This window comes from Mustela nigripes, chromosome 6 (genome assembly GCF_022355385.1).
Source record: "Mustela nigripes isolate SB6536 chromosome 6, MUSNIG.SB6536, whole genome shotgun sequence".
NCBI classification, from domain to species: Eukaryota; Metazoa; Chordata; class Mammalia; order Carnivora; family Mustelidae; genus Mustela; species Mustela nigripes.
In genome coordinates, this window is record NC_081562.1 from 79510812 (window position 1) to 79534469 (window position 23658).

Sequence of the window (23658 nt, forward strand, 5' to 3'; positions counted from 1 at the left end):
TCTCATCATCCCATTTCCCTTGTCAGGGTTCATTTCCCTTCTGATCAAAGAAGCTCATTCCAAGGCCTCTTACTCATTGGCTATTGTTTCTTCCTTTCACAGAAAGATAGCACAGACCTAGTTAAATCACAGCTCACTTTCTCTGGCTATAGACTTGGTAAACTCCCATCGACTTTAACTTTGATTCTGTTCTTAAAGTTTGTTTTTCCTGCCCCCCCTTTCCCTTCCTCCTTTTCTTCCTAACTTCCTTCCTTCCTTCCCTCCTTCCCTTCCTTCCTCCCACCACCATGGTCAGTGCCCTGATATTGTCCTTCTAACTATGGCTCATTAACAGTAAGGTGGAGCAGAGGGGAGAGATCCCCAGGGGTTCTCTGGTCTATTCTTTCTATTGCAGCACATCTCAGATGTTTATCATGGAGCTGGAGTATAAGCTGGAAAGGATACAGATCTTTCTGTTCTACAGCTCAAGTCTAGAGTCAAAATACATTTGAGGTAATGGGTGATGTTAATGAGAAAAATAGCAGCTCAAAGTGAGGCAAATTACCCTTTTAAGAATTCAAAGTCTGCGTGCGTATGTGTATGGGAGGCTGTATTTCCCAAAGGGAAAAGCTCCAGGTTTTACTCTCCCTCTCTGGACTGCCTCCCTGTATGATGCTAAATGTAAGAGGGTAGAAGGGGAAAGAAAAGATGGTAGCTGTGGGGTCATCTTGGAGCAGCCCCATCAGCCCAGAACTGTTGTCGGCACTTCCTTATGTCCACTGGGTTGTCTCTTTCTGTTCTCCTTAGTGCCATCCTTCTAACATTAGAGTCATTCTGTGATTTTTCTGTGGCGTATCCAGACGGTCTCGCTCCATCCTGCTGGTGGTGGGCCCACCGCTCTGGGGAGATCGTTTTCTGCCTCCTACAGCAGCTCATTTGTCCAGGCTCTCACTCCTTCAGAACACTTGCCAGGTGACTGGAAGCCAATCTGGTAAACTAATTCACAGCAAGGTGTTCATTCATGGACTCGTCAAATATTTATCAAGTCTCTCAGCTCCTGGGCTTGGTGTGGATGACGGACCAAGGCCTCTGGGCTGCGTTATCATCTTGGGCTTTGGGGACAAAACAGTTCTGGGTTTGAAGTTTGCCCTGTCACTTGCTGAATATCATCCTGGACACATTTATTTCACCCTTCTGGAAATCTCAGTTTCCTCATCTGTGAAATGGGGACAATAATAATGCAGGAGTTTGGGGGTTTTAATGATAATTATATACAGGGGCTAGCTCCTAGAAGGTGTTAAATTAATAGTGACTATTATATTGTTGGTCACCCTTCCCATAGATCATTTATGGTGATCTTTAATGCCTCAACTTTGTAAATTGCCGCACCTTAACAATGAATCATTTTAAGTCTTATGATTGAGGCTGTGAGACGTTTAGGGGAGTCAGGGAAATCCTTGTCGTTTCAGACGCTAGAATACACATATGGGCTGCCTGAGGAAGCGAAGCAGAGTGAATTGCTGAACACTTGGGAGAGATGTTCTGAGGATACGCAGAGGTACGTTTTCAAATCAGGCAGTCTGGCTATAAAATACCAGGAAACAGCACTGGCAGATGATGAAGCGAAAAGTAGGTCACTTGTTTGGAGTCAAGGTGTCAGGTAGCATACAAGGTGAAGAGCCCTGAGCCATAAACAGTAACAGGCTGTGAAAATTGCCGCAGGAGCCATAAAGCAAAGGGCTGCCCTCCCCGCACATGCCGGTGGCTAGTGCCGCTGGCTGGACAGCTGTCCATCTGCCCCGCCCTTGCACACAGGCAGAACCACGCCGTCAGCCTTCTGCGGCCACATCTTGAACATAGAGGACAATGATAAATCAAGAGATACGTAACCGGTTATGTCCAAGGGCAGGAGGGCCCCGTGAGAGAAAGTGGGAGTACAGCTGTCCATGGATTTTGAACATGTGCTGTGCTTTTCAAATGTTTACGGCTTCAGATTTTAATGTGTCAAATTTCAGCAGGCCAACAAGAAACATCTGCTTGTTTGCAGAGCCTTTTGCATGGAAGAGACATTCCACTATTATAGGATGTTTGGGTGTCATAAGAATTTTTTTAAATACTGGGGCACCTGGGAGGCTCAGTGGGTTAAAGCCTCTGCCTTCGGCTCAGGTCATGATCCCAGGGTCCTGGGTTTGAACCCCGGGTCGGGCTCTCTGCTCAGCAGGGAGCCTGCTTCCTCCTCTCTTTCTACCTGCTTCTCTGATCTCTGTCTGTCAAATAAATAAATAAAATCTTAAAAAAAATAGAATTTTTTTAAACACTGATTTTGTGTGCAAGACATAAAGGTCGTGAGCGGAAAGCCTGGGCTCCCACCTCAGCATATCTGCATTTGAGCAGAAACCTGGGCTAGTCAGCTTGTGGGGGGTGGGAAAGGTAGACAGACACTGCTGGCTTGGGAGGGACAGTGGCCAGTGATGTTGGCTCTGCTCCATCGCCCTCCATGTCACCCCCTCCTCTCCGCTCCACACTTCCTTCCCCTTTATTAATACTCGCCTCCTGCCCACTACCCTTACCAGCCCCAAACTCTGGAGAGATGGTTGAGATAAAAGAGCAGCTGAGCGAGCAGGGGTTTTGGTAAACCTGGAAACAAGGTGCAAAGAAAGAAAAATAGCCAGCCATCAGATGCCAGTGTTTCACTTCAGTTATCTGATCGAAGAATCCGCCAGGGTTCTTAAGCCTCTGAAATTAACTGCGTCATGATTATCACCTTTAAAAAAAGAATGACTTCCCCATATTTATTTAAGGAAATAAATATTCCTTAAAGTGCTATGTTAATATTGCCAAGGTTACTGAAAATAAACTACCTGAGTCCCAAACTATGATGTGATGCTAGTGTTATTTCCTCTGATATCTGATATAGATTTGTTTTATACAAAATGTTATAATTAAAATTTCATATGACCTAAAGTACATGACAAGTTTAGACTAAATTGAAGTTATTTGGAAAGCAGCATCTATGAAAGAACACAGAAATCTCCTAGCTTCCCTCACTCTTTCAACCGTTGAGGAGCATACTGGATTTTGCAGCCTTTGAGCAGATAAAGGGCTTTTCAAAAGCCCACATTTAAATAAATATAAATACTTGTTCTAATGTGTGCTCCTATTTAATAAGAATAAATGATGGGTTTGAAGAAAAATTCTTATGGTTTTCAACTGTAAGAAAAAACAATTTGGGTAGAAAATGTGCCTTTTCATCTACTCTTAGAAAAGTAAACGGGCGCCTGGGTGGCTCAGTGGATTAAGCCGCTGCCTTCGGCTCAGGTCATGATCTCAGGGTCCTGGGATCGAGTCCCGCATCGGGCTCTCTGCTCAGCAGGGAGCCTGCTTCCTCCTCTCTCTCTCTCTCTCTCTCTCTCTCTGCCTGCCTCTCTGCCTACTTGTGATTTCTCTCTGTCAAATAAATAAATAAAATCTTAAAAAAAAAAAAAAAGAAAAGAAAAGTAATCTTCCTGGAATCTCCATCAAAGGCATTGACCTCATCTGAAAAGATAACAAGCTGGTTAGGGAATATATTCCTGTTAATAAGTCTTAAATTTATAAGACGTAATGACTGAATACAAAAATTCACCTTGGGAAAAGAATGAGGATGTTAGGAGATACTCCCCTTGTAGGACTGCAAAGAATGTGTACATTAATTTATTTCCATTTGGTGTCTTGACTTGACAAAAGAAAGATTTGAATTTATGGCTTTAGTGACTGGAATACTGGAAAGATTTTTATAAATTAAGAAAAGATTTTTATGAATTTAAAGAGCAAATAAGAAACGCTTCTACTACTTCTGAAAGCAGTGGAAACCATATATTTTGGGTCAACTGACAATGAGCTACATCATTCTTTTGACTTTTTTTTTTTTAAAGCACCTATATTTTTCAGACTATAAATTATGTTAACATGTGAGCACAGTTACCATAGAGTATTTCCAAAGGGGCAGTCTTCTTTGAAGGGACACAATTGTTCACATTGGTTGATTCCATCAGCGGCAATGCAGAATAAATAAAAATATACTTTTTCCCCTAAGCTCAGGCTCAGACTGTGAATTATTTTTTTATTCTCCACTAGCATAACATTTATTTATATCAGCTATATTAATGCAAGCATAAGAACTTTATTCTTTGGAGAGCTTAATTTCATAAACTAAATTTAGAGCCACTCAGTTTATCTCATGAGTGATGGTGCTATTTTGAAAAACAGGGATGCAAGGAGACTTGATGTCCAGTTTTGGCTTATCTTACTTGAAAATGTGTACTTAGTGATAAGAACAGGTGGATGCTTGCTCTTGCTTAGTAGCCTGAAAATATAAGGACAAAGGTTTCTCTTTTCAGGGATGCCTCTCTGGTGAGTGTGTAGGATCTTATGTGTACATTCACAGTGTTACTGGAGAAAAAAAAAAAAAGGACATGGTGATTTTTTTTCTTCAAACACTCTAAAACTTGAAGATAAAACTCTATAAATAGATTCTCGTGCCTATCCATGTATGTATGATTGGTTTTAAGTGTTTGAGTGAAGTGAATTTCCTTTGGGGGATAGAAAGTACATAAAAGTAAGTGCTGACATATTCTTTCATTTTGTTAACTGGAAAATAAACTGAACTTTTTTACATAATTTTTTTAAAGATTTTATTTATTTATGTGACACAGAGAGAGAGAGCACAAGCAGAGGGAGAGGGAGAAGCAGGCTTCCTTCTGAGCAGGGAGCCCCATGTAAGTTTGCTTCCAGGACCCTGGGGTCACCACCTGAGCCAAAGGCATATGCTTAACTGACTGAGCCACCTAGGCGCCCCTAAAATGAACTTTTAAAAAAAGATTTAATTCATTTATTTGAGAGCGAGTGAGAGTTCACAAATAGGGTGAAAACAGAGGGAAAAGCAGGCTTCCCCGATGAGTCCCAATGTGGGGCTTAATGTGGGGCTCTGGGATCTCGACCTGAGCAGAAGGCAGATACTCAGCCAACTGAGCCATCTAGGTGTCCAATAAAAAGAACTTTGAAACAAATGTTTGTGTTCTTAATTCACAAGTGATCTGTACTTCTACCCTTTCACCCACCTGCTGTGGCCTTCTCGTACTTTTTAATTTTTAGCTGCTTACCTAAATCTTAACATTTTAATATCACTCTTATGGTCTCAGTTCAGATTTTGACATCTTTTTTAATGGAGCGAGAACTAGAGAATAGAAAAGGCTTGTGTGTGTATAATATTTTACAGGAGCCGCATACCTTCATAGCATCTCTCCACCTATTACTTACTTACTTCCATCACTTTCTTTTTCCTTCCTGTCATTTGTGCTCTCAACTGGAAATAGCTCTGAGCATCACATCATTCTAGCAAAGCTGACGGGGTTTCCATAATTCTCTGTGATGTGCTGCATAAATTAAGAACACAGGGTTAACATGAACCCGAAGACCTGGAATTGTAGGGAGATAAACAACATGAGGTCACAGTGTACTGATTAAGTCATTAACTACATGGGGGGAGGAGGGGTTATTGAACCCTCGCTTGATTTTTCACCTAATAACTCACTTTCTGTGGAATAGTGTAGACACAGTCTGTGCCAAGCTTTTACTTGCTTTCTTGTTCCTTAGTCTTGCTAAAGGAAAAAAATAAATGTAGGGCACCTCTGCCTGTCTCTGAGTCTATGTATTGCAGGTTTTTCTGATTTTCAATTCTAAAGGTTGATTGGTGGTAGGCTCCACCGTAAGATGAACTTCCCTATCTTGTTTCTCAGAATAGTATTGCATTTCCCCTTATGATATTTCAGAAGGGGTGTCTGACCCAATGGCATTGATTTTCTCAATTATCATAGTCATGACTGGCTGGTTAAGTTGGAATATGCATCATTACAGCACGTATATATCATTATAGCACTTAACTCTGTAGGCTGATGCTGAATTCTGGAAAGAGTTGTAAAGCCATCCTCATCATTTTGTGGTCCTTTTCTCTACGGAAAAGATCTAAGCTTAGATTTCCCAGATAAAGACAGTTGAATAAATACGGTAAAATAAAATTAGAAGAAGGGGAAAAAAAGAAAAAGAAAAAGAAAACCTATGATTATCCACTGTGTAATTTTCAGATGTTCTAGCTCTGTAGTTCTCACCAGCATGTAATTAAAGGTGTATTTTCCAAATGGAATCAAGGCAGTGCTGTAGAAAAATATGAAGCAAACCTTCTTTATTCTGCAGACATGCGATTTCATACATCTCGCCCACTGTATTGTCCCCATCATCATAAGGGAGCAGGAGGAAGAGCCCTGCTCACTCCAAAATATAAGACAATTTTGTCTGGAACACAGAGACAAATAAATGAGTTAAATCTTCACCAAACTTGTCTCTCTATAAAAAGTACAAAGACACAAAATGAATAAAATTTGCATTCATTACCACTTGATATAAATTATTTAGAAGCATAAAATTTTAGAGATTAAATAGAATTATTTTTGTGTGTGTCCAATACTGTTATTTTTCATATGAAGAAATCTTGTACCTTAGTAAAACGACACAGGTACAGGCAGTGAAACTTAGGTGCCCAAAGAGAAGCCATGAAATCTTGAATATCAGTTTTATACCCACAGATGCCTGGAGCTCCTGAAGTTTATAAAAATGCATTGGGGCCCTGAAGGTTTAGAGATTAGTGAACTCATCAAAGATGATACAGATGGCCAATGGCAGAGCTGACTAAAACCAACCTTTCCTGATTCCTGTTTTCATTCTTTTTTTAATACTTCAAATGAGATTATTTTCAAGGCTCCCGAATTATTAAATAATTGTGTCTCTTTGGGGAAGTAGAGGGATTTGGACCCCTTCTAGAAAGATATATTTTTACAGTATTTTATTGTATTCTGCACATTTCTAGAGTGTCCGCCATGAGGGCATAGAACACCCATTGGGTGAGCTAGCTGTGGGTGTGGCCATGTGGATGTGGGCCCATGATCTTGATTATCTTTTCTCATAGGAACAACTATAAAGAAGTCAAAAGTGATGGACCTCAGTACATTTTTATAAACTTCAGGAGATCTAGCCCCTTCTGGGTATGAAACTGATACTCAAGATTTCAGACTTCTCTGTCAGCACCCAACATTCAGTCCTTGTGCTTACGTGTATTTACTAAGGCATAAATGTGAGTCTGCTTCTATGAAATACCAGTTTCAGGAAAATACTTAGCTCTTGTGTGAGCCCAGATAACCACCCAACACCTGGACCAAAATAAGATTTTTCCTTCCTTCCTTCCTTCCTTCCTTCCTTCCTTCCTTCCTTCCTTCCTTCCTTCCTCCCCCCTATTTTAGGAAAAACATATTTGCTATCATTATAGTTTGGAATTAAGGAAATCTTTTTTTAAAAGATTTTATTTACTTATTTGACACATAGAGAGAGAAAGAGTGCACCCATGCAAGCAGGGAGAGCAGCAGAGGGAGAAGGAGAAGCAGATTCCACTCTGAGCAAGGAGCCTGACAAGGGGATCAATCCCAGGACCCTGGGGTCATTCACCTGAGCTGAAGGCAGACGTTTGACTGACTGAGCCACCAAGGCACTCCCGAAGAAATCGTCTTTAAATTCTCTGGATGTAGCTCACTTAAAGGTGATATACCTATTTTGGAACAAGGCATTTATACACAAAGAAACCTGTGGATGTACAGAGCAGAACACAAATTAATATAAAGTAAGTCACAAGTGAAATGCCATTAAAACAAGCACTATTTGTGATGGTAAAAGTTATTTTCATAGTGATCGTGTTATATCACCTGTTACACTTGTAAGTTTGTCCGTCTCTAGAGACCACTAGTCTCTAGGTAAAACTAGTGGTTCCATATTCTGTGTTCTCAAAGGGTGCTTATTCATTAGTGTCTATACTGTAGTATGACGACAGTATGTACCTGTCTTGTCTTTTTCTCCACAGGATGAGCAGGGATGATATTCTCCTAGTTGTTCCCATGGTGGACGGCAAATGATTGTTGAAAGGATGAATTAAATATTGCTTGGAGTAAGTGCCAATTCATTGAAATTTGAAAATATATATTTTTTTCTTTATAGAGAATTCTGCTTAATAGCAGTAATTCTAACAATATCGGAACTATTGTATAAACTGAATCCACATAATATGTTTACAAGATCCTGAGTAAAAGTTATGGACCCAGAAGGTGTGATGATATTTTTCTATTAAAATTGTGGTGAAGTGTAGGAATTTTATTGTAAAAATGTGAGGCCTTGAAGTGCCTGAGTGGCTTAGTCAGTTAAGTGTCAGCCTTGGGCTCAGACTTGGATCTCAGAGTCCTGGGATCCAGCCCCACATCCTGCTCCTTGCTCAGCAAGGAGCCTGCTTCTCCCTCTCCCTCTGCCTGCTGCTCTCCCTGCTTGTGTTCTCTCTCTCTCTGTCAAATAAATAAATAAAATATGTTTTTAAAAATGCGAGGCCTCGGGTGCCTGGGTGATTCAGTGGGTTAAAGCCTCTGCCTTCAGCTCAGGTCATGATCCCAGCACCCTGGGATCGAATCCCACATCAGGCTCTCTGCTCAGCAGGGGGTCTGCTTCCCTTCCTCACTGCCTGCCTCTCTGCCTACTTCCTACTTATGATCTCTATCTGTCAAATAAATAAAATCTTTTTTTTTTAATTTTATTTATTTATCGGGGGGGGGGGGGGTGAGCACAGGCAGACAGAATGGCAGGCAGAGGCAGAGGGAGAAGCAGGCTCCCTGTCGAGCAAGGAGCCCGATGCGGGACTCGATCCCAGGATGCTGGGATCATGACCTGAGCCGAAGGCAGCTGCTTAACCAACTGAGCCAGCCAGGTGTCCCAAATAAATAAAATCTTAAAAAAAAAAAAAAAGTGAGGCCTTTCACTAGACCTCTACTTTCACTAGAATGATACTTAAAGTTCTATTAAGAAGAAAACAGATGTGCCTGGATATATCAGGTATGATCTTTCCACTATTTCATTTAATCCTCACTGTGGCCCAGAAGCTATGTACCATCAGCCAAACATTTCAGACAAGGTTATCTGCCTCGGAGCGCATAGCAAGGCAGGATTCATACCCGGGCATGTCTAACTCCAAAATGTCTACCTTCTTTCCAGGACACTACACATCTCTCAAGGTGAAAGAGAAGATGATCAAGAAAAGGATAACCACATTCTTTTAGGTAGGGCTGAAAACCATATTGCACAAAATTATGTGGGTTAAAAATTTTTTTTGCATGCTGAGAGTGAATTAATTGGAGTACCTTCCAAATCAGTCTAGGTGCTAGTTTCAGTTGTTTTCCAATTACTACAGATAAGAAACATTTTGCACCAGCTTTGCATTTTTAAGTGACAAATTACTTACATTCTAATATACATTCTCAGAGCACTAAAACACTAATAAATAGATGTGAATGTCTAACATTGATTTTTCAAAAATAGTGATCAACCCATTAGCTAAGGTTTGCGGATATAAGGGAAACCGAAGCAGTATGAGGAAGTTCGTTATTACAGGGAGGGGCTCGCTGCTCAAATTCCTCTCCTCAGGTAAACCCATGGAATTCACATTTAGAATCCTGCCCTCCATAGTCCTAGGGAAGCATTCTGGTCAAACAAGCCTGTGTGGCTCCCTCCCAAAAAAGGTGATTTCACTGAGGTGAGGAGCTTGCTGGAGCTCATTCTGGGGACTCTGGTGTCCAGTGGAGATGTGGCTGGGGAAGACACTAGCCCTGTAGAGAGAATGCAACAGGATGGGGATCTGTGCCTGAGAGGCACCTTGGCAGGGGGGAGTGCTGCTCCAGGCTGCATCCATTCTCTGCATGTGCCCTGAGACATGGGCAACCCTGTCTCCAAGAAATGGGCTCTGGAACCGCAGGATAAATCCAGCCAACAAAGTGGGGCCTGTCTCACATGGTTTCCCCAAACTATGTGCCATGCTGAGGAGGACTTTGGGATTAATAAGAAAACCACAGACCCACGAGAGAGTCACTTATGCCAAGCTGAGCTACCGCACTGGGTCTTAATATTAACCCAATTGCAGTTTTCAACCTGCTTCAGAAATGTGGTCTTGGGTGGTCAGTCAGGAATTTTCTGGTCAGCACCAATGGGGTAATCTGTCACATGCTCCCTCTCAATACCCTCCCCCAAAGGAAGAGGAGGTTATCCACCAAGGAAGACCTCCCTGTCCTGCCCAGTAAGAAAAGATGACTATGCCTGGAACTATCCTTTTCTTTTGTTAAGAATTTCCTTGCTAAAAAGAGAGAGAGAGAAAGAAAGAATTTCCTTGCTTCACCTTCCTTCCTGTAAAAACCTTCCATTTTGTCTAACTCCTCAGAACTCCCTTCCACTTGCTAGGTGGGGTGCTACCTAATTCATGAATGGCTTAATAAAGCCAATTGGATCTTCAGATTTACTCAGCCAGATTTTTGTTCTTTAACAGGATCTGTGACAAGAGAGGCTGGTGTGGAAACTGGACATGAGGGAAGCTGAGACGATGAAGCCCTCTGGTAGTGTGCGTCGCTCAAATGCTTTCAGAGGCCATGGCGCAGTGGATAACCTAGAGATCTGCAAAGGGCCTAGTTGAGCAGCCATTTTGCCATTCAAGAATGTAGGCCCAGCAAGGCCAGGTCTTCAAATTTTCATGAGAATTACACATTAAAATTGTTTTAAATCTGAAATGTACTGGTTTTAAAATATTTACAGCTAAATTAAAATTTTTCAGTCTTGAGAGAGTCTAAGAAAGTAATCCACAGGCCAAACTGCCCCCATCCTTCCTCCTCCCATTTGCAGGGAGTAGGACAGCTATTTGGGACTCTGGAGGGAAAGGGCTACCTCATTCCCTCTCAGAGATACCAATTTCATTGGCATGAGATAGGCCCCAAGCATTAGATTACCTTCCTGTGAAGTCTAGCTTGAACCCTACTGGGTGAGTGAGATGAAGTGATTAGATACGAGGTACCCCTGGGCCATAGGTTTCCCTGGCTGCCTCTTCTACATTCTCCTTACACAAGGTTATCTGTAGAGTCATAACAGCAAAAATTCCCTCTACCTGCATTTCTCCAACTTAAATGTGTGTAAGAATCACTCAGGAGCTTATTAATAACCTGGAGGTTACTAAACCCCACTGAGGGAGATTCTGATTCAGTAAATGGATTCTGAGATTTGCTCTTAACACCCACCTTAGTTTACTGTAACACAGATGGTCTGGAGACCACACTTTGGAAACACTGACTCATCATGGATGCTGTGACTGGCACATCTGTTATTTCAGCTCTAGCTTCTTGCCTAAATTCTAGATCTGTGGTTATAACTACCTACTGTAGGGAAAGCTCTACCATCTTTACCTGGATATCCCAAACTTATCATTGTCTGAATCCAAAGTGTTGTTTTCCTTCAAAGCCTGCACACAGACTTCTACTTTTTATTTCACTGGAACACACCATTATCCATTTAATTGCCCAAGCCAGAAATCTGCGTTTGCAGCTATAGTGGGTGGGGACTAGCTTGGAGAATGTAGCAGGTACGAGCACGCCTTACCAAGTAGCTGCCTTTCTAGCCAAGTCTTCCCAGGTCTGTCTAGTTATTTTACCTTAGCTTTTTAAGTGGAATCCGGTTCTTCTGGGACAAACCAGTAATAACAGCAGCCTTATTTACTGAGGTTGACTGTATGTCAGGCACTCTTCTAAGCATTTCATATGCTTTAATTCAATTTTTCGTGCTGCCCTTGAATTCCCTGTTGTGTTTTGGCAGGTCAGTAGCCCCTAAACCTAGATCTCTCCCCTGCATTTCCATTTGCCACGGGGCCTCTGCTCTGATCAGAATCGATCATGCTGTCTTCCAGCAATGAAACCACCCATCCCACTGCAGACCCCAGGGTCCAAGACCCCTGCTATTGTTTTCTGCTCATGATTCCAGGGATATTGATGGTTGCCAGATTTGGAATCACATACAATATGTCTCCTTAGCTATGGTAGATAAGGTTGTTGCCTACCCTCAAACAATAGGGTGCTTCTGTCAGAAGGGCACTTGGCGATTGTCTAGTCCAATTTCCTTGCTTTATAGACTTAGAAACTGAGGCCTAGAGCCATGAAGTCATTGGTTAAAGGTAAGGGAAGACTGGGAGTTAGAGCTGGGGATCAAACCTGAGTGTTTTGTGTTCAAGTTTAATGCTGGAATGCAAGCCCCATACTAGTGGAGTGACATGATCCTGGCATTTTGGTCCGTGTATTTCCTGTATGTGCCTGCACCTACAATAGTGCCGAGGGTGCAGTAACTGTGAATAGCTATACACAGATGCATCAGTCTGGGGCTGGTTGGCAATGCAATGACCAGAATACCCTTTGGCATAAAGAACTGTGGTCATATTATAGGACGATAATGTTGAATGCAATACATATACTATTTAGAACCTCTACCGGAAATACGGTGGAGGCAATAGATGAAAGGTTGTGACAGCGAGACCTAACTTCATTATTCTGCCCAAATGTACCATGAAAGAAGCTCACCTTGGCCACTCCTTCTAAAAATTTGACCCTTTTTTTTTTTTTTGAAGCAGTAATTCTACTTACTTTTCTTAAACCTCTCACCATCTCAGATTCTATCATTATGCATTCTGTGTTTACCATCTGTATACTCACTAGAATGATCTATGTGAGCAGGGGCTTTGTGTCTTTCATCACAATAAGGCCAGTACTTGGAAGTGTCTGACCCAGAAGAGCTTCCTGAAAATGATGGTTTTGCCTTTTGGAATGGAAGCTTTAATAACAGGCAACACCCTGGGATTCAGAGCCCGATGAACTCCCACAAAAGAAAACAAGATTAAGCACCCAGGGCAAGGCTGGAGTCTGGATGTGAGAGGTTTGGATAATACCATTCGAGGGGATATTTACCAAAAATATTCTTTATCGTTAAGTAAATGACTTCTCCACTGTATTTTGACCCCATATCGAAGGAATAACCCACTACCATAAATAAAATTATAACATTTAGACAGGGGATACTTTCTTATTTATGAATATAAATGGAGTAGATTGAACCGTATCCCCCCAAAAAATTCATGTCCACCCAGAACTTAAGAATTTGATTTCATCTGGAAATAGGGTCTTTGTAGATACAACTAGGTAAGGGTCTTGGGATGAAATAATCCTGGATATGGGGTGCGTCCTAACTCCGATGACTGGTGTCTTTGTAAGAGAAGGGAGACGGAAGTTTGGACACACAGAGACATGGAAGAGAAGATGATGTGAAGGTGGAGGAAGAGATTGGAGTGAGGCATCTTTTTTTTTTTTTTTAAAGGCTTTATTTATTTATTCGACAGACAGAGATCACACAAGTAAGCAGAGAGGCAGGGAGAGAGAAAGGAGGAAGCAGGCTCCTCGCTAAGCAGAGAGCCCAACTCAGGGCTCCATCCCAGGACCCTGGGATCATGACCTGAGCCGAAGGCAGAGGCTTTAACCCACTGAGCCACCCAGGCACCCCGGAATGAGGCATCTTTAAGCTGAGAACACCAGAAGCCACCAGAAGCTGGAAGAGGTAAGGAAGTCTTCTCTCCCAGAGCCCTTGGAGCATAGCCCTGCTGGCCCAGGGATTTCACACTTCTGACTCCCCAGAATTATGAGAAGTTAAGGATTTTAACCCCTAACACCTATGAGTGCTAACTTGGAGCATATGATGCTGTCTGTGAAACTCTGTTTTCTGAATGACATCCTAAAACTCAGAGGAGTTGGCCAGGCAGGCCTCCAAGCTGAGCAGCTACAGTGGAGGAGGGGACCCAGACACTGAAAGAAAGCATTCCAAGCCCCCCACCCCCATTTCTTCCTAAGAACCAGGGAAGTGGAAGGTGGGAGGACTTGCTCCTTCTAACCAATGAGGGAGGCCGGGGAACAGTCCTTCCAGTCTGTGGATGGGGGGGTGACTGTTTCTCATTTCATGGCTACATGAAAATATGACCGTTCTCTTCAAATTCAACAGGAAATCATTTTCATTTCTTATAATTTAAAATTCCTGGTGCCAAGTATTTCTCTGACCTTTCCTTTCCTTCTGCTTTAACCCGTCTCACTACCTCTCCCCACCCCACCCCCACCCTTTACTGCTAAAAAGGCTGGAATTGCTAAGTCCCTTCTCAACAGCTTGGCTTCCCCTACTTCCCCAAATGACATATTTGACTGCCCCCTACCACGCGCTCCTGCGAAGGAACCTTAGCTTTTCTGCTCTTCCCCGCCTCAGCCTCTTCTCTTCAGCCCTTCGCCCTGCTTTCTCTGCTACCCTCTTCCCTGTCTTTTTCTCCTGCTTCAGCATTTCATTGTTGCAAACCTTCCAGGTAAGGAGCACTGTTCTGGGCTGTCACACTTGCCTGGAATTTCTCCTTTCTCCATTTGCTGCTTGTCTAAATTCTCCCTATCCTTCAGTGTTTGCCTCAAGCTTTTTCTTCCAACTGGTCTTCTCCAGTGACTCCTGAGGACACTTTTATTTCTCCTTTACACATTTCTATAGCCCTTATGGTCAGTAAAATGCATTTGGCCCCAATCATATGTCCCTTATATTACTATTTATGGTGATTAGAAGCCCTTTCTTGTCTGCTCATTTAGATCATGAGTTTCCTGAGGAAGCAGACACACTGTATTTGTCTTTGAAACCTCAGCACCTTGCAGAGCTTTGATGGTCTAGTTACTTTGGATATGTTTATTGATTGGGCAGCGTATTTGGTACTTTTAAACGAAATCAGGAGCTCCAGGAAGCCAATATATTTTTGTGTTCCCTCGAATCGAGCCTCCTCCCTTTCGGCTGGGTGTATCAAACCAGTCTAAGTGAGTCTGTTGGAAACAGCTTGAAGAAGGAAAAAGACCATTTGTTTAAGAGAAACCAAGCAGGCAGAAAGGAAAGGTCAGTTCGAAACTGCCCAAAGGCAAATTTGCCATTTAAAACCAGCAGTCACTTTTTTTTTTTTTTTTAAGACTTTTATTTGACAGACAGAGATCAGAAGCAGGCAGAGAGGCAGGCAGTGAGAGGAGGGAGCAGGCTCCCTGCTGAGCAGAGAGCCTGATGCGGGGCTTGATCCCAGGACCCTGAGATCATGACCTGAGCCGAAGGCAGAGGCTTTAACCCACTGAGCCACCCAGGCACCCCCAGCAGTCACATTCTTGTGAATGAAATCATCACTAGTTTCAAACCATCACTCCTCCCTGGGAGTGAGGCACTGGTCAGTTTTTAGGGTCTCTGTGTAAGAATGGGTTGTGAGACAGAGGAGAAAGCAAGAAGGAACTGAAGGGAGTGGGCAGTGAAACAGTTGCCCCTCTCTATCCTCCCGAGGAAGGGCTCTTTGAAGGGCTTATATTTATGCAGACTCCTTACAACTGTGTGTGAATCAGGGGTGATCTTGGCCACCAAGCAGGTGATGGCTCGACTTTTGCCATGACTGCTAACTCACCCTCTCTTTGCCTGACTTCTTTGCTTTAGAAACTGGACAGAAAAAGCTCTCAGTCCAGCCACTTACAGGATAAAGGGAAGGCTAGGGAACTTGGTCCTTTGGTGAAAGAAACTGTGGGACATGTAGAATATTAGCAAGGCAGAGATGAAATGAAGGCAATGATAGTAAAAAGAACACTTATGGAGAACTTAACATGGACAGACCAAATGTTAAAAGGGTAACACACATGATTTAATTTCTCTAACAACCTGTGAGGTGCACTACTAATGTACAGAGAGGTTCAGTAATTTGCTTACTATCACGCTGACGCAAGGAATGTGGCTGAAACCAGGATTCCGGGGCTCAGGCTCTAACATTACAAGCAGTAGACATGCAATGAGCATATTTTCCCAAGAAAAATTCAGGACATGTGGACTAAAATATATTAGTGGAACCGGACATTTGCAATTAGGATTATTGAGGAAAATGCTGGCAATCAAGTTACTGGTTTTCAAATACCAGAAGATAACTATGTTCAAATTTCTATTCTTGAATCCTTGACAATAAGGAAATTATGCTGTTTATATTTGGAGTGTGCAATTAGCATCATCCTGATTGACCTATTGGAAGTTAAAAATAACTTTGCTTAGAGTCCACCAAATCACTGATGAAAGTGTTTCCTAATAGACTCGGTAGAGATTACTGATGCATCTGGCTATTGCTTGCTTTTGCCATTTAGAGAAGGATACAGTTTGGTCATAATCATCATTTTCCCCAATTTTTGAATTGTGAGCTTATATTTTTCTTTTTCAAAAACACAGAGGGTAACTGTATTACTAACCTACTGGGATACATGAGACGAACACATATCATCTCAGGTGGTTACTTCTGATTTCTGCACATTGGTGTCAGATTTTATAAAGGAATTCTGCGTAAAGAAGACCCATGTTTAAGCCTGTCTGCAGGGCTGACAGGCAGGGTTGAGAGGGGGATCTGAGGTTTTGCCATCTCAATTTCTTCCTGAGGCTTCTATCTATACCATTTCTAACACTGTGGGCTAACACTAGAAAAATGGCTAATTTCTGTGAGTAAGCAATCCCTATCTGTGTACCAGACCAATAGATTTTGGCTCTAAGAAGTTTTCTTAGAACACTAATGGGATGAAAGAATAATTTTTATTGACCGCCTATTATGCACTTGAAACTGTATAGGTATCTTATACACATTAGGACATTTAAATCTCCCAACAGTTCTGTGTGGTTGTGACTGGGATGGAAAGAGATGGAGAATGAGGAGCACAATAGCCTAATCCTGAGTGGATCTGTCCTTGAACAGACCAAATGACCTGTGTTCGGCCTCATGTCTACATCCAGATCTAACATTTCACCACTTCAGAGGTGAAGAAAGGGAGATCTAGGGATTCTTACTGAAATGTTATAGGAGCTGTAGCTAGGGTTGTGATGGAACAGAATTCACACAAATAATCCCTGTTCTGGGTCTCCTAACTGTGAAACCCACATCCCTTTCCTGGTACATGGGGAGGGACTATAAGATAGAGCTAAACGTGGATTTGCAAGTTTTACTACAGACCTTGATCCTTACTCCACCACTCTGGCTGGTCACGGGCTCTTGCATGAACTAGTCAGTCTTCATATGTCTCTTTCCTCGAAGGTGAACATGGGAGTGATACTAGTAACTAGTATCTGTCTGTTGCAGATTCAACATTTGGATAGATGGAGTGGGACTCATAGAGGAGAAGCCTTCAAAAAGGTAAGCTTTTATCATTACATGCTATGGTGGCAAAGATTAAGTGTAGAGGCTGTTCCCCTGCCTGGTCTGTAAATAGGGCTGGACTGGAGATCCTGGTTGCCTCGCAAAGCAAAGGGCATAAGCTTCTTGGTCAGCGGTAAAAAGGGAGCATGGATGTTGAAGAAAAGCTTGATCATTTCAATATTCTGCCCTGAAGTGGTCCTGGAGGGTCATAGTCTTTAAATCTTGAGATCGCTCAACTAAGAGCAAAGAATAAGCATTGGTTGAGCTTATTCTAGAATTTATTGTTAAAGAAAGTGAGATCATATGTTAAGAAGACAGGGCTCCAAAGAGAGAGTAAACACCATGTAACTGAGGGCAGGCATTTCAGGTCTGATTAACTTAAGTTCATTCTAGTAGACACCACATAAGCCAACTGATTATGGGGGGAGCTCTCTTTCTCTCAACTAGACAGAAGAGAAGCTGCTGATTGACTTGTGCCCCTCCATCTTCTGAAATACATTATGTTTTACAGCCTTTCAGTGATGAGAAAGGGCCTTCTGTTTTGTTTTCTATTTTTGGGGGGTGGTGGTGGTGGTGGTGGTGAACAACCCATACACATCAGTATTATGCTGCATAATTTGTGAAGCTTTAATGTTTTCCAGTTTCAAATGACTGAAGACTCCTTACTTTAAATGAAGATATAAGGAAAATAAAGCACATGGAGCCCAGGTGAGACAGTTACACAGTTCAATAATCCTTTGGAAAATACTCCTGATGATAATTATAAAAACACAGTAGACGCTTATAGTCTGGAATTAGTCTATTATTTCTTGAGCATTACTATAATTCACTACGCTAGGCATTGAGGGTGCAGTGGTGAGTAAGCTTTGTCTCTGCCTTCAAAGAGTTCATAGCTTAGTGGGAGAGAAAAAGACTGCAAAAAAGTACAGCCAATGTAAGAAGTATCATTGTAAAATGTGCAAAGGGCTTGCAAAGGAAACAGCTCTGTCTGGGAAAGCTTGTGAAAGGTTCACTAAGGAGAATGTCACGACACTAAGAGTTCCATAAGATGATCACAAACTATGACTGTCCTGTGGTTACCTGTGGTCATTCTTAGAAGCTAGAACAGATGTCGAAGCTAGTGAGAAGCCAGGCTGTGGTCTCCCAGTTATGCTTGTGGAGATTAGCTACACTGCAGGACTTGGGAGTGGCCCTCTCTGCCCCATCTCAAAATCTGCTGACATCTCAACTCTCCTCTGGCTACTCAGGGCATTCCTGAATCATGCTGCCATCCAGGAGAGAGGCTGTTTTTCTCCTCATAAGTTTGCTACTGTAGGCATATAGGGATGGTTCCATTTTCCATCTGACAATACCAACTAAGGCTCACTTCCAGTAGCACAGAGATCAGTATACTGGACAGCAGCTTTTAATATATTATAAGCAGCTGGTAAATTGAGGCAGCAGTTGTTATTAGGGGTGGAAGGAAACAAAGGACACACACACACACACACACACACACACACGACAGAAAAAAGGTTACATCAGGAGGACAGGAATTGGTCAAATATGGTGAAAGGTCTTCCTCTGCCATGCTGCAGATAAATCATTTCAGCACTACAGAATGCTAGGCTCCTGAGAGCTTCAAGCTTGGAAAATGCTAAAGATTGCACATATGTGTGCTTCCAGTGTAAGTGTGCATAAAGGTGTGTATGTATGAGTGTATGCATGTGCTTATATATATGTCTGTAGATATCTACACATGTGTGTACATATATTTGTCTATTTCTAAGTGTGTATGAATGTGTGCGTGCTTCTAGATGTGTGTGCTAATGTGAGTATATTTGCATAGGGGTGTGTGTGTGTGTGTGTGTGTGTGTGTGTGTGTCAGGCTGGGCAGGCTGGAAAGTAAGTGTAAGACTTCTCTCGTCCTCGCGGGCGGTCTCTTCCCACCCCACCTCCACACCACCAACTGATAAAAGCAGGAAGGATGCTCTATGACCCGAGACCGCATTAGAAAGTTTGCAGTTCTTTTGAGGCTATTGCACTTGGGAACCTCATTGGTTCCCTGCAGGATGGTGGATTTTATAAGAAGTCTGCGGATTCCCCCAGGACGAAGGGACTGCTGCTGACACGCTAGGCGGTAGCCCGACCGCCCCCCACCCCGCCTCCCCCGCCCCCACCTCCGCCGCTCCCCAAGTGGCCCCCAGCCTGCAGCCGCGGGCTCTGCAGAGGCGGGCCCGGCCGGGGCGGGCTCGGCTCGGCGCGCGCGGCCCGCGGGCTGGAGTGGGCCCGCGGCGCAGGCGGGAGGGGAGGGAGCGGGGAGGGCGGGGGCGGTGGGAGGCCATGCCTCCAGCTGCGGAGGCTGCCGAACAGCTGGAGCCATCGCGGTCACCTGCGCGGCGCCGTCGCCCTTGCGCTCCGGCTGCCGGGTCCGCGGCCGGCGCACTTTGCGGAGGGCGCCCGGCGTAGGCGGCGGCGAGTGTGGGCCGAGCCGGTATTTATAGCTCGGTGACAGCAGCGGCGGCAGCGACGCCGCCGGCCCGTCTCGCCGCGCTTCCCCAGCGAGGCCGCCGGCGCGGCGGAGGGCTGTGCTCGCCCGGGTCTCCGGTGTTGCGGACACCCCGTGCCCGCGCGGCCCCATCTGGTGAGTACGCGGGCCCGGGCGCTGGGCGCGCCTCCCCCGCCGCTCGGTCCCGCCGCAGCGGAGCCCTGCTCGCCCGGCTGCCTCCTCGTCCCCGCGCGCGGGTGCGGAAGCGGCCGCGGCCCCCCGGCCCCCGATTTCCCCCCGCGCCTCTCCTCGGCTCCCGCGGGTGGCATGCGGCGAGGCAGGGTAAAGTGTCGCGGAGGGGGACGGACGCACCGACCCTTCTGCGCGGGGGCAGTCGAGACTACTGGCTGGAAGGGGAAGGCTCGCGGTGAGGAACCCTCAAACTCCGGGGCTCCGAGGGGGTAAGGGACGTCGCCAGGACAGACCTTGAACTTTCCTCGCTTCACTGATTCCCGGGATGGGGACACCGTAAGAAGCCCCACGTATGGTTGGTTAACTAAATTAACAGGTTGCCGTTCAGGGGTGTTCGCCTTAAAAACAAAGAACCTAAAGAGAAAACTTGAGTGTTTACTAACTTTATCGTGACCAAATGAAGCTGTCGATTCCTATTTTTGAAAATGCCATAGGCCCGCAAGTGTGTTAGACCCATGTGGTAACACTTGGGCTGCCATTATTCATTCTACCCTCTGTGGAACAATGAACTCTGTGTGTGTGTGTGTGTGAGTGAGAGAGAGAGAGAGAGAGAGAGATGGTAGTAAACATCACATGCTTATTTAGTATTTATGTGCCTAATGAACCAAAAGAAAGAGTATGTTGAATACATGTATTTACCCCTAGTTATAAATGATATATTGTTTGAAATCCATTGAAGGACTTCTAGGAAGAAAAAAGTTCTTCCAATTTATTGAATATAAAGAGTAGTAGAATCTCTGTAAAAAAGTATTTTTGTTGTAGTGATTTTTTTTTCCCATGACATACTTTCTAACACCCCTTGCCCCCTCAATCTGAGTAGTTTTGAAGTAATTATGGATTTTGAAATTTTGGCTCAGGTATTTATCCCCACCCCCATTCTGCCTCCATATGATGATCCTTGTGCTCAGAAAGCAATACTTGTCTGTTTTATTTAATTTGTTCCTTTAAACTGCCAACCATTTAAGAAATAATTTCAAATACGAATGAATCTTATTTTATTCATTCATTGTTACTATCTTTGGTGTGTGTTTAGATTCTTTCTCATAAACAGGTATCACTGAAAAGGAGGTCTAAACATTTGTAAAGAATTCACTGGTGAATATTTTTCAACTTTATAACATGAAAGGGCTTATAAATACTTTGCCATTTTAATGAAAAGTCAACTAATGTCTTTGTTGGGAGAGAACCCCACCTTGCTTCAGCTTCTCTATTTTAAAAAATTGCATGGTTTAGTATTTTGTTATCCCAAAGACTGCAGGTTAAGAACAAAGGAAGAAAATCACTTAAAGGTTGAAACAATGTGAAGAGAAAGTCTGGGAAGTGATTTATGGATGAGATCTTCTAATTTAGCAAGGGTACCACAAATACCATCCTGGTATCTATGCGAAACCACTTATGGTGGTTTCATTGATTGACTTAAAAGGTTGCTTTTTATTTAAAAGGCTGTGTGTCTCTTGCATTGGACTAAAAGCAAGAAGTTCCAACTTTAATTCTGTTATTATTGTTATTTGTATTTTTAAAAAAAACTGTATTAAGCATTCACATTATGTAAAATGTTATATGTTACCTCTTTATACATGCCTTTTCACCTAACATTTCAAGAAAATATAGCAAGACTTATCCTTACCTCAGGGCTAGTCCAGGCAAATATATATTTTGGTTCTCCATCTTTCTGCCTTTTCTCCTTTTGCAGACTTCAGTATCCCATTCCCAGAGTCTGTTCTTACTGGAATGGAATCATTGGTGTTTGTTGTTGTTGTTTTTCCTTACCCAGAGCTGGTCTGTTGGCGAACCATGATCCATACATTTTATTTTTTACATTTATTCATTCATCAGCAAGTATTTGTTGCATGCCTACTAGGTGCAAGTCATCACTTAGTATGGAACTGCTTCCTCATGTACCTACTTCCTTCCCGCTGGAACCGCATTCTGTATTTTATACTTCTTAGTGTAGGGAACATAGTAGTTATTAAGAGTATTGACTTTGGGGTCATACAGAGATACTTACGCTGTTTTTGCCAGTTGGCAGCTATATGGCCTTGGGCAGATTATAACCTTTCTGAGTCTCTGTTTCTTCACTGGTAAATCCAAAGGGTTGGTGTAAGGACTAATTGAGGTACTGAATGAAAAGTGCTGGCCTAATCCATACGAAGCACGAAAAAATGTTAATTTTTATTGTGTTGTCCATGTCTGCCTCAGTGGTGTTCATCTCGGGAAATGGCAGGTCCATTCTGGCTTTTGTGAGGCCATGTCCACATCCAATCCATCACATAACTCTTGTCAGCTCTTCCTCTTATTTATTTATTTAAAATTTTTTATTTATTTATTTGTCAGAGAGAGAGAGAGACAGATTGCACAAGCAGAGGGACAGGCAGAAGCAGGCTCCCCACTGAGCAGGGAGCCCAATGTGGGGCTTGATCCCAGGACCCTAGGATCATGAGTGAGCTGAGGGCAGATGCGTAACCACCTGAGCCCCCAGGCAGCCCTCAGCTTTTCCATTTAAATCCATCTAGAAGTTCATACATTTCCAGCCATTACACAGAGTGGCCCCTCTGACCTGTAAGCCACATGTGCCACTCTCTTGGTTCCCATGTTGCACCCGGTGAGAGCCCTCATGCACACGATGGCCTTAGGGCTGGATCCTGACAGGCCACATCACAATGGGATGTTCCCTTGTAGGCCTGAGCTCCCTTCCTTCTCCCCTGCCTCTGTCCCTGTCCAGTCACAGTAGTTTCTTTGCTGTTCCTTAAATGCACTAACCTTGCACTCAGCCCAGGTCTTTGCAATTTTTTGTTCTCTGTGTCTGTCCCTCCCTACTTCCAGGTCTTTGTTCAAGAGTGAGGCCTTTGCTCAAGAGTGAGGCCTCTTCAAACTTCCCTCCCTCCTGATATTCCCTATTAACTTTCTTCATCAACTTATAATTTTCTAAAAATACTATGTATCTTTTTTTCCCCCTGTTTAATGTCTCTTTCCCTCAAAGAGAAAGTAAGATGCAAACAAGGGTGTTGTCTCTTGGTGACCCTCATGTATAGGCCGGTGCCTGGCAGAAATAAGCAATCGGTAAATATTGAACAAATGAATGATGAATGTTATCATGGATTTAACAAATCTGGACTATATCACTTTCTAAATATGAATTGGGTAGGTAGCTTAAGCTTTCTGAGCCTTATTTTCAATATTTGTAAAGTAAGGACAGCATTCATCCTTTACCTTGTTCAGTTGTAGTAAAAATCCCTTAACTCTGAGAATAACATATATATAATATCACCAGTCAATGTAATGTATAGTTGATATTACTTTCATGCTCATTTTTAATGGGAATGACAATGACTTGCTCGTATTTTAAATGGCCTTCGCAATAGGAAGTACCTGGAAGTGACCAGGCACTTTGCAATGACATCTCCAGTCTTCACTACAATGCTCTGAGGGAAGTACTTTTATTGGAATTTTACTAGTGAAGAAATGCAATCTCAGAGAGCTTAGGGCTTTGCCCAGGATCACAGAGCTGGTAAGTCGCAGTCAGGTAGAACTGGACCATATTCCTCTCCCGACTCTAGGCTGCCTTCTGAAAAACAGATGTTCCTGATTCCTTTGAATCATTCTAATATCATCCTCATGGTGTGATTTTGCTCACTAAAAACACCAAGAGGTAAAATGTGATATAAATATAGGCAGCTATCTTTATTTATCTTTTAAGGAATTAGTGTGGAACAGTTTAAAGCTGTGTCTGCCCTTTTGGCCTTCAGTTTTTTTTTTTTTTTTTTTTTTTTTTTTTTTTTTTTTTTTT

General features: G+C 43.1%; 1 protein-coding gene and 1 long non-coding RNA gene across 4 annotated transcripts in view; both read left to right on the forward strand.

The window, feature by feature from the left end:
• Positions 1 to 7924: 7924 nt before the first annotated feature.
• LOC132020659 (uncharacterized) lies at positions 7925 to 10609 on the forward strand. Its single transcript, XR_009405051.1, has 3 exons — positions 7925 to 8005; positions 9094 to 9158; positions 10415 to 10609. It is a non-coding gene; the product is annotated as an uncharacterized LOC132020659 (long non-coding RNA).
• Positions 10610 to 19554: 8945 nt separating this feature from the next.
• TMEM117 (transmembrane protein 117) overlaps positions 19555 to 23658 on the forward strand; it is a 476788-nt gene continuing 472684 nt past the window's right edge. The window contains exon 1 of one of the 3 annotated variants that reach the window (XM_059404805.1): positions 19555 to 19775. The gene's annotated coding sequence lies outside the window, so the exon portion shown is untranslated. Of the gene's footprint in view, positions 19776 to 19995; positions 20081 to 20146; positions 20167 to 23658 lie in introns of those variants that run through there. The other 2 variants (XM_059404806.1, XM_059404807.1) reach the window with 2 other exon arrangements.